This window comes from Echinops telfairi, unplaced genomic scaffold (assembly GCF_000313985.2).
Source record: "Echinops telfairi isolate 266 unplaced genomic scaffold, ASM31398v2 ScPeMD7_7463;HRSCAF=8501, whole genome shotgun sequence".
NCBI lineage: Eukaryota > Metazoa > Chordata > Mammalia > Afrosoricida > Tenrecidae > Echinops > Echinops telfairi.
In genome coordinates this window covers 8457440-8466152 of record NW_022111363.1, presented here as the reverse complement: position 1 = coordinate 8466152, position 8713 = coordinate 8457440, and the positions used below count along the sequence as shown (strand labels likewise).

Below are 8713 nucleotides of genomic sequence, written 5' to 3'. Positions count from 1 at the left end.
TGGATTTGTTTCTCCAAAGTACCTAGACTAATACAGAGGAGGGCTTTGTGGATTGGAGTCGGACATAGGGTTAATGTTGGACTTGTGGACTTGGGCAGCACTGGGTTGGGATGTTTTCTTGATGCGCACTTACCCTTTATATAAAACTCTCTGACACATGAGTTTCTGTGGATTTGTTCCTCTAATGTACCCAGAATAACACAGCATGTAATCCTTTAAGGCTGTCATTAGGTGTCATCAAGTCAGTTCTGACTCATAACGACTCTATGTACGACAGAGCGAGACACGACCCAATCCTGTGCCGCTCTCACAATGGCTCTTACATTCGAGATTTTCACTCAGCCCATTAGGAAATTCAGGGTTACAAAAGTCAACTTGTCACACCATGAGGCACAGGAGCTCAAAAGTCAAAACAGCCCCAATGTTCAAAGACCGCTAGATAAATACACAAAATGTGAGACAGCTGTGCAACGGAATGGTGTTCAGTCATAAAAAGAAATGAAGTTGTTATACATGCTACATGGATGAACCATGAAAATGTTAAGCTGAAATCACTAAAAGTCACAAGAGAACAACTATTGCAAGATCTCACGTGACATATCTGAACTAGCCAAATGCAGAGACAAAAATTTCCTAATGGCTATCAAGGGCTTGGGTGTAGAAAGAGGTGGAAGATGCAGGGTCTTCCTTAAGCAGTCTAGCAGTGGTGTTGGTCTGGAGTGGTGGGCTAGTTGTAGTTCAGGTTCTGTGTCACTTGGCTGACTTGACAGTTCACTCTCACGCACTGCCATGGAGATGATTCACAGCGATCCTACAGGACAGGGGAGAACTGTCCCTGTGGATTCCCAAGTATTTATGGGAGTGGAAGGCCCCCATCTTTCTCCCTGGGGTGGCTGGTGATTTCGAAGTGTGGCCTAGCAGTTAGCAGCTGCACCCGTAAGCACTACGCCACCAGGGCTCTGTCAGTTTGCAGTTAAGATCGAGTAATTCCCCATGATGAGATCGTCTCCAGGGTGTGGCCTGGTTCCAGTGGAAGGGTACGTTTTGCTTCTTTCTGGGTCTACATCCTGCATCTAACACGTCAACCTCCGGTGCTTTGGACTTGAGCCAACGGCATGTCCATCCCAGAAGTCGTCCCCAGCCTGCCATCTGACCTGCTGACTCTGGATTCATTCATTTCACATCCAGAAGCCTCTGTCTTCCTGCTCATGTTGGGCTCACCAGTCCCAGAAGCTATGGAAGTAGGAGAAGACTCTGGACTACTATCTGACCTGTGGACTCGGAACTTGTTCGCTCCTACAACCTTGTGAGCCATTTCCTTGGTATAAACCTCTCTCTACATATAGAAAAGCTTCACTGATTTTGCTCCACTAGAGAAGCTAGCTGGCTGGTGTCATGATGAGAAAGTTTGGAAACTATTAAGTAGTGGTGGTGGTTAGACAACACTTAAAAACAGCTGCGATGGGCTGTATGTGCCTCTCAAAACATGTGTCAACTTCTCAGTATTATCTAATTCCCCTCCACTTTTAATTATATTCAGCTCAACAATTCACTGCCATCGAGTCAAGTCCACGTCATAGAGACCCTATAGGACGGGAAAAACTGCCCTGTGGGCTTCTGCGACTGTCCATCTTTACAGGAGTGGGTAGCCCCATCTTTCTCCCATGGAGCAGCTGGTGGTTTCAAAGGACTGACCTTGAGGTGAACAACCCAAAAGATAACTCAGCACCCCACCAGGGCTCCTGGCAGTCCACATAAAGAGCCTCTGTTGTAGCTCCTAATTTCTAACAGGACAGCGCCACCACTTGGCTGTCCATTTGTTATACTGTGGTGGCTTAACTATTGCTGAGATATACCAGCTATGTCACTGGTATTTTCAAATACTAGAAGGGCCACCCAAAGTGAACAGATTTCAGCAGAGCTTCCAGACTGACTGATTACGAAGAACAGGCTGCCTGCTTCAGAGGAACTGGCCACTGACAGCTGAACAAGAGATAAGAAAGCCCAAAGAAGAACTGATGCCTTTGAATTATGGTGCTGGCGAAGAATAGTGAAAGTACTATGGAGTAGCAAAAGAATAACACATCTGTTTTGGAGGAAGTACAACCAGGACTCTCTTGGAAGCAAAGATGGCGAGACTTTGGGCATGTTGTCAGGTGAGACCAGTTCCTGGAGAAGGACATCATGCTTGACAAAGTAGCGGAGCAGTGAGAAAAAGAAGACGACCCTCAAGGAGATGGATTGACACAGTGGCTGCAACAATGGGCTCAAATATACAGAGCTGTGCGGATGGAGCAGGACGAGGCAGTGTTGCACTTTGTGGTACACAGGGCCGATGCAAGTGGGAAGGGACTGGAGGATTAGAGGCAGCTATGGTAATGAGGCGGGATACAATCCACAAGATGAGGCTTTGAGTCCATCTCTTTTGAGATATAAGAGATTAAACAATGAAGGAGAGTTCTGGGGAAGCTGACTACCAATAAGAAAGAAGAGCCAAGAGTGGAGTAATCCTTTATCTCCAGGGTCTGTAAGGAGAGCCTCGTAGGTCCAAAACGCATTGAGATCTGCAAGGAATACCAGGCCCAGGATGTGATGATGTGATGAGACAAGGGCTTTTATTCTGAGCCGACAGGGAGAGAAGCCTTCCCCTAGAGCCGGCTCCCTGACCTGAGTGTCTAAGCGCCGAAACTATTGAGAGAATGCGTTTGTTTGTTAAAATCATCCGCTTTAGTTATTTCTACTACGGCAGCTCTAGATAACTGAGACAATGCCTAAAAAGGCAAGATACTTTATAATGCATATATTTTACCATGAGAAAAGTTTGAAAAGGATAAATCAACTTGTGGGAGCTGTAAAGTCCAAGAGAACCCAGGCTGGACTTCAGTTGTTGGCTATTATTGTCGCCTCCCCCTTTGGCGCCCAGAAACTTCTCAACTAAATGGTTTGATTCCTCCTCCCAAAACAGATAAATCAAATCAACTCCAAGTCAATCGAGACCTTACAGGACAGAGTAACTTTTTTTTAAATTTCAGAAATTAGTGTTTTAATAGTACATATATATGGTAATATCATTCCATATTTCAATCACATCAAGTAGAATGAACAATCGCTACCACAATCAGTCTCCAAACATTCTTTTTCTACATAGCCTTTAACTTTTATGGGAGTCGAAAGCTTTGTCTTTTCCTGAGGAATGCTGCTGGTGGTTTCAAACTGCTGACCCTGTGGCTAGCAGACTAACGTGTAACCACTACCAGCAAATTTCACTAGGATTAAACTATGTTATCATCTCTCTTAAAGTACTCTCTTTTCTCAGTGAGGTTTGATAATTCACTAGAATGGCCACAGAGAAATCTGAGACAATACTCAGTTATGGGATTTATTAGGGAAATGAACGGGAGCAATTGTGAGGATGGCGAAGGGCAGGGCAGTGCTGCATTCTGTGCATAGGGTCGCTGAGAGTGGGAACCCACTGGATGGACCCTCACCACAACAGTTGACAGTTCGGGATCAGAAATGCTCAGGACACACCCAGCTCTCCCAGTCACGACTGCCTTTTCTCAGCGGTGGGTGCAGGCATGCTTCTCGCCAGTCCTTGATTTCTCAGCCAAATGATCCCTGTGGCCTCTGCCCTGCTTCGTCACCATTAGAGAGCTTTCAGTAGCTGATAAATGCCCACAGGGTACTCCATTGCCTTATGTCTCGGGCCCAGGATGTTTGGCTCTAAATCCCTGGGTCAAGCAAACCTAGGTTCCCAATTGAGTGCCCAATGACACCCTTCCCTGCAAGCAACCGTCCTGCTGGAAGGCACCCCGCTTCACCCTGCCTGTGGCTAGAGAAGCCCACGGCTCTCGCTTGGGCTGTGCGTGTTCTGGCTCTTGATGCTGCTGCTACCACTTCTCTACTACTGCTCAGCCGTCTCAGCTCTCCAGCCCAGGTATGAGGAGGCTCAATGCAGACAGACCTCAGGATCCAAATGACACACTTCCATTTGTAGCTTTTTTAATCCCTCTTGCTTTTTATTTCCACCTACCCCTCCTCAACCCTCTTGAACCCGATAATTTGTAAATTATTTTTATTTTTATAGTTTACACCATCTGCTGTCTCCCTTCACCCACATTTCTGTTGTTCGGCCCGGGTAGGGCAAGGGTGGGGTACATCAATCATTGAGATTGGTTGCCCCTTTCTCCTTTCTCTCCCACGTTCCCCCTACCCTCATGGTATCACTACTCTCATTATTCGTCCTGAGGGGTTTATCTCCCCTGGGTTCTGTGTGTCAAGAGCTCTTATCTGTACCAGTGTACATGCTCCGGTCTAGCCAGACTTGTAAGATAGAACTGGGGTCATGATAGAGGAAGGGGGTAGCATTAAAGAACCAGAGCAGCAGTTCTCAACCTGGGGTCATGACCTCTTTGGGGGGGGGGTGTCGAGTAACCGTTTTACAGGGGTCACCAAATTCATAACAGTAGTAAAATTACAGTTATGAAGTAGCAACGAAAATAATTTTATGGTTGGGAGGTCACCACAACATGAGGAAGAGTATTCAAGGGTTGCGGCATGAGGAAGGTTGAGAGCCACTGAACTAGAGAAGTGTGTATTTTGTCAGTGCTATGCTGCACCCTGGCTGGCTGGTCCCTTCTGTGAGGGGATGTCCAAAGCTTTTTACCCCTTGATGGCAGTGAGATCCCCTCTACCAACTAACTTGTGAGATGGCTCATTTTATACCCGGCAGGACGGTCATCACAACTGACCCTGATAATTACCACTCACAACTGAATCATACCTCTACCAGATTCTTGCCCTAACCTTTTCTTGCCCAATCCACCAGGAAAAAGTGTGCTTGCTGGGCATATCAAAGACTACAGCTAGAGGCTTTGCAAACACCGTTGCCTGTATTTGTAGTCTTCTCTGGTCCTGTTGTGTCCAGCCATAGTCAACCCTACTGTGTTTTTTGACATAGCTGTCAATGGCGAGCCCCTCGGCCGCATCTCTTTCCAGTTGTTTGCAGACAAAGGTCCAAAGACAGTAGGAAACGTCCGCGCTCTGAGCACTGGAGAGAAAGGTTTTGGTTAGAAAGGTTCCTGCTTTCACAGAATCATCCCGGGCTTTATGTGCCAGGGGGGTGACTTCACACGCCATGAGGGCACTGTGGCAAGTCCACCTATGGAGAGAAGTTTGAAGGTGAAAACTTCATCCTGGAGCACACAGGTCCTGGCATCTTGTCCATGGCACAGGCTGGGCCCACTGTGAACAGTCCCCAATACTTTATCTGCTCTGCTCAGACAGATGGTTGATGGCAAACACATGGTCTTTGGTCAGGTGGAAGAAGGCATGAGCACTGTGGAAGCCATGAGGCGTTTTGGTTCCAGGAATGGCAAGGCTAGCAGGAAGCTCACCATTGCTGACTGGACAACTCTAATTAAATTTGATCTGTATTTTCATGTTTTATCTTAAGCACCAGACCATTCCTTGTGTAGCTTGGGACATCACCCTTCTATTCCCAATGTGCTTGCAGTGTCGTTTAATCATGTGCTCTCACTCCGTTCTTCGGGTTTCCTACTTTCCTTATGCTCCGAGTCCAGCTGGAAAGCAGAGTTAAGTTTATGATTATGAAATAAGATAAACAAAAAGACTAGGGCTAGAAGGGCCATATTAAATATCGCATGCCCTGCAGCTACTGACACACAAATAAGGAGCCATGGTGGTGCAGTGGGTCAAGCATCTGCACTACGAGCCAGGAGCTCCGTGGTTTGCACCCACCAGTCGCCCTGCAGGGAAGACAGCCTGCTGCTGTAAAGACAGACAGTCTTGGAAGCCCACGGAGTAGTCCCACTGTATCCTGTAGGGCTGCAGGAGCTGGAATCAACTTGATGGCAGTAGGCTGTGAGCACATGTGAGAGGGTACCCCCCAAGCAGAATTTTTTTTCAAAGCTATGTCTTTCAAACTTTTTTACAAAACAACCTTATCACCTTCAAAGCACCCTCCATGATACTTAAATACATTTGTCAAATCTGTGATTCCATTCTTGGAAACACCTTTTAAACTCTTCTGTGTGGAATGGTTGACAGCACCTCCCTCGTTTTTCTCTTCACCTCTTCTGCATCCTCAAATCACGGTCTTTCACGTCCCTCTGCATTTGCAGAAACAAACAAGAAGTCACGCAGAGCAAAGTCAGGTGATTAAGGTGCATGGGGCAAGAGAAGCATGGTTTTTGCCCAAAACTGGCGCAGAGATGGCTGGGTGAGCAGGCGCAATGCCATGGTGGCAAAACCAGTCCCCTGTGTGCCACAAATCGGGCCCTTTTTGTCTCACACTGTTATGCCATTTTTCTTCAGAACCTCCAAATAGAAAACTTGATTAGCAGTCTGACTTGGTGGAACGAACTCCAAATGTACCACAAGTCGACATTTTCCTCTGTTCAGGAAGTTGATGGATGTCCAGGACGAGGTTTGCCATCAATCGACATTTCACTTTTTCTTGAAATGAGAAAACTACTCGTACACTTGAGTTTTTCCCATAACGCTGTCCTTGTAAGCAGTGTTCAACATCACAACAGTTTCTGCGGCATTTTTCCCCCTGAGCAGGCAACAAAATTTCACAGCCGCATGCTGTTCTCTTAAATTGGCCATAAAAAAAAAAAAAGGTTTGAACGAAATGACTTTTATGATTTTTTTATGAAAATTCACTCTGACCAGAGAGAACCCTTCCAGGTGACACCATTTGGGGCACTCAGAGCGAGTTGCTCTACGCTCAGCCTGGTGGGGGGCTGGGGGGATGCAAACTAAGAAAGCTCCATTCTACCAGTACAATTCTGGTTTTGGGGGGGAACCTCCTCGTATATACAACAGCTATGACGAGATGAGATGCCCTGGTAGGGCAGTGGGTTAAGCAATTGGATGTTAACCAAAAGGTTGGAAGTTCAAGCCCACCAACCACTCCAAGGGAAACTAAGGACACAGTTTGTTTCCATAAAAATCTCTAGTTTCTGAGTCCTTGGAGCAATTCCACTCCACCCTCCAGGCTCACTATGTGCAGAATCGACACCACACACGGGGCAGTAGTTCCCTTTTGGGTTTTTATGACAAGACGTTTATACAACCTATATATTGACATAGATATCGAGACTGGCATATATATACATGCAATGTATGTATATATATGACATATATACACACAATAGCTATGACGAGATGTGTGTATTTTGATATATTATACAATGGGGTTTCAAAAAGTTCAAGGGGAAAAATGTTATTAAAATATTCCACGGATGTTTTGAACCAACACCATTTCACTTCTCTTATATATATGTTCTCAACAGCACCTACCCCCAAATCCTAACAAGCACCACATACTAAACTTTACCGTAACAAACCAACTATACTTATTAGTATCAAACTGTATGACTACCTCAGGGCTCCACAGGCACTGGGTGTCAATGCATATTACCCGCATCCTAAACTGGAGCGCATGTTCAAGATGAGACAAGACAAAACCTGTGCTCCAGTCAGTGAAGCAACTGGCAGGCGCCAACTCTGTTCCCAGTGCTTTCATAAAACAAAAGGCACCCTCTTTCCTTGCCCAGAGGCAGTGAAAAAAGAAATCTCCAGAAAGGAGCCCACGCTTTCCAACCTCTGCCACTCTGGTTTTGGGGTAATCCAAGCCACTTCTCAGGACTGAGAAGCAAAGACAAGAACTCACCTCACAATATGCAACCGGCCCGTTCAGACAATAAAAACATAAGGCAGTAAAACTTTCCTGACAAAGAAGAATTGGCCTAATCGTATTGCAACAAAACAGAAACTCTTTGATCGAATAAGGCAAAGTGTGAGACTGCAAATTAAGGAGGCGTTTTTCTTTAAAACACCCAATTTAGCCTGGTGCTAAAGAGCTTTCTAGATGACTCCACTCCTCCAAGCAAAGATGTTCTTTTTCTCATTCAGATGTCTGCACTTCTTGATCTCACTTGTCTATTCTTATAAAGACATCTCTAACTGTAAAACTAAATAAACAATTGACAAATGGTCCTTTCATTGACCCCATAGAACTACCGGCTGTGCTTCCAAAAGTCGCCCAAGGTTAAAGACCAGGCTTTCCCACTCTAAAATAAATCTCGAGTGTGCAAGGAAAACAAAAGAATAAGTAGGAGTCAAAGAGCAAAGGCAGCCACACTCCGGAAACCTCATCTGGACATCAGGGTTTGAATGTACCATCTGAGCCAACCTAACCAGGAAGGGGCCTCCCAAACCAGTCATGTTGCCAGTTTCCCCCAGCGACAACTCCACGCTGGTCCGACTGACTCAGGACAGCAGCAGAAGGCTGTGACTCAATTAGAGTGACAAAATGGCGCGCTTCGGTGGAGCCAGCCAAATCTCCAGAGATGGGTGATTTGGTCATTCATTTTAAGGATGCATATGATGACATTCTTTCAGTTCATCAACTGGCTTAGAGATTTAAACCACATGAAGAAGCTTTAAATGTCACTACTATTATATGGTCTGGAGGGGTTTGCCGTGAAGTTTATGGGCCAGGGAAAACACAGAACTAAATTCTTATTTATTTATTCTTTTCGCCTTTGTTCCACATGCAGAATCCAAAATCACAATAGTTCAAAAGGAAATAAAATGAAAGGAAATCTCCTTTTCCTCCTTCCTCGGTTCCATATTGCAGAAATAATCACTATTAATAAGTAGTTTAAAGAGCATGTTATCTTCC

At 45.6% G+C, this 8713-nt stretch overlaps 1 pseudogene; it reads left to right on the top strand.

The window, feature by feature from the left end:
- LOC101639462 overlaps window positions 1-5454 on the top strand; it is a 14339-nt pseudogene extending 8885 nt beyond the window's left edge.
- The last annotated feature ends 3259 nt before the right edge of the window (window positions 5455-8713 follow it).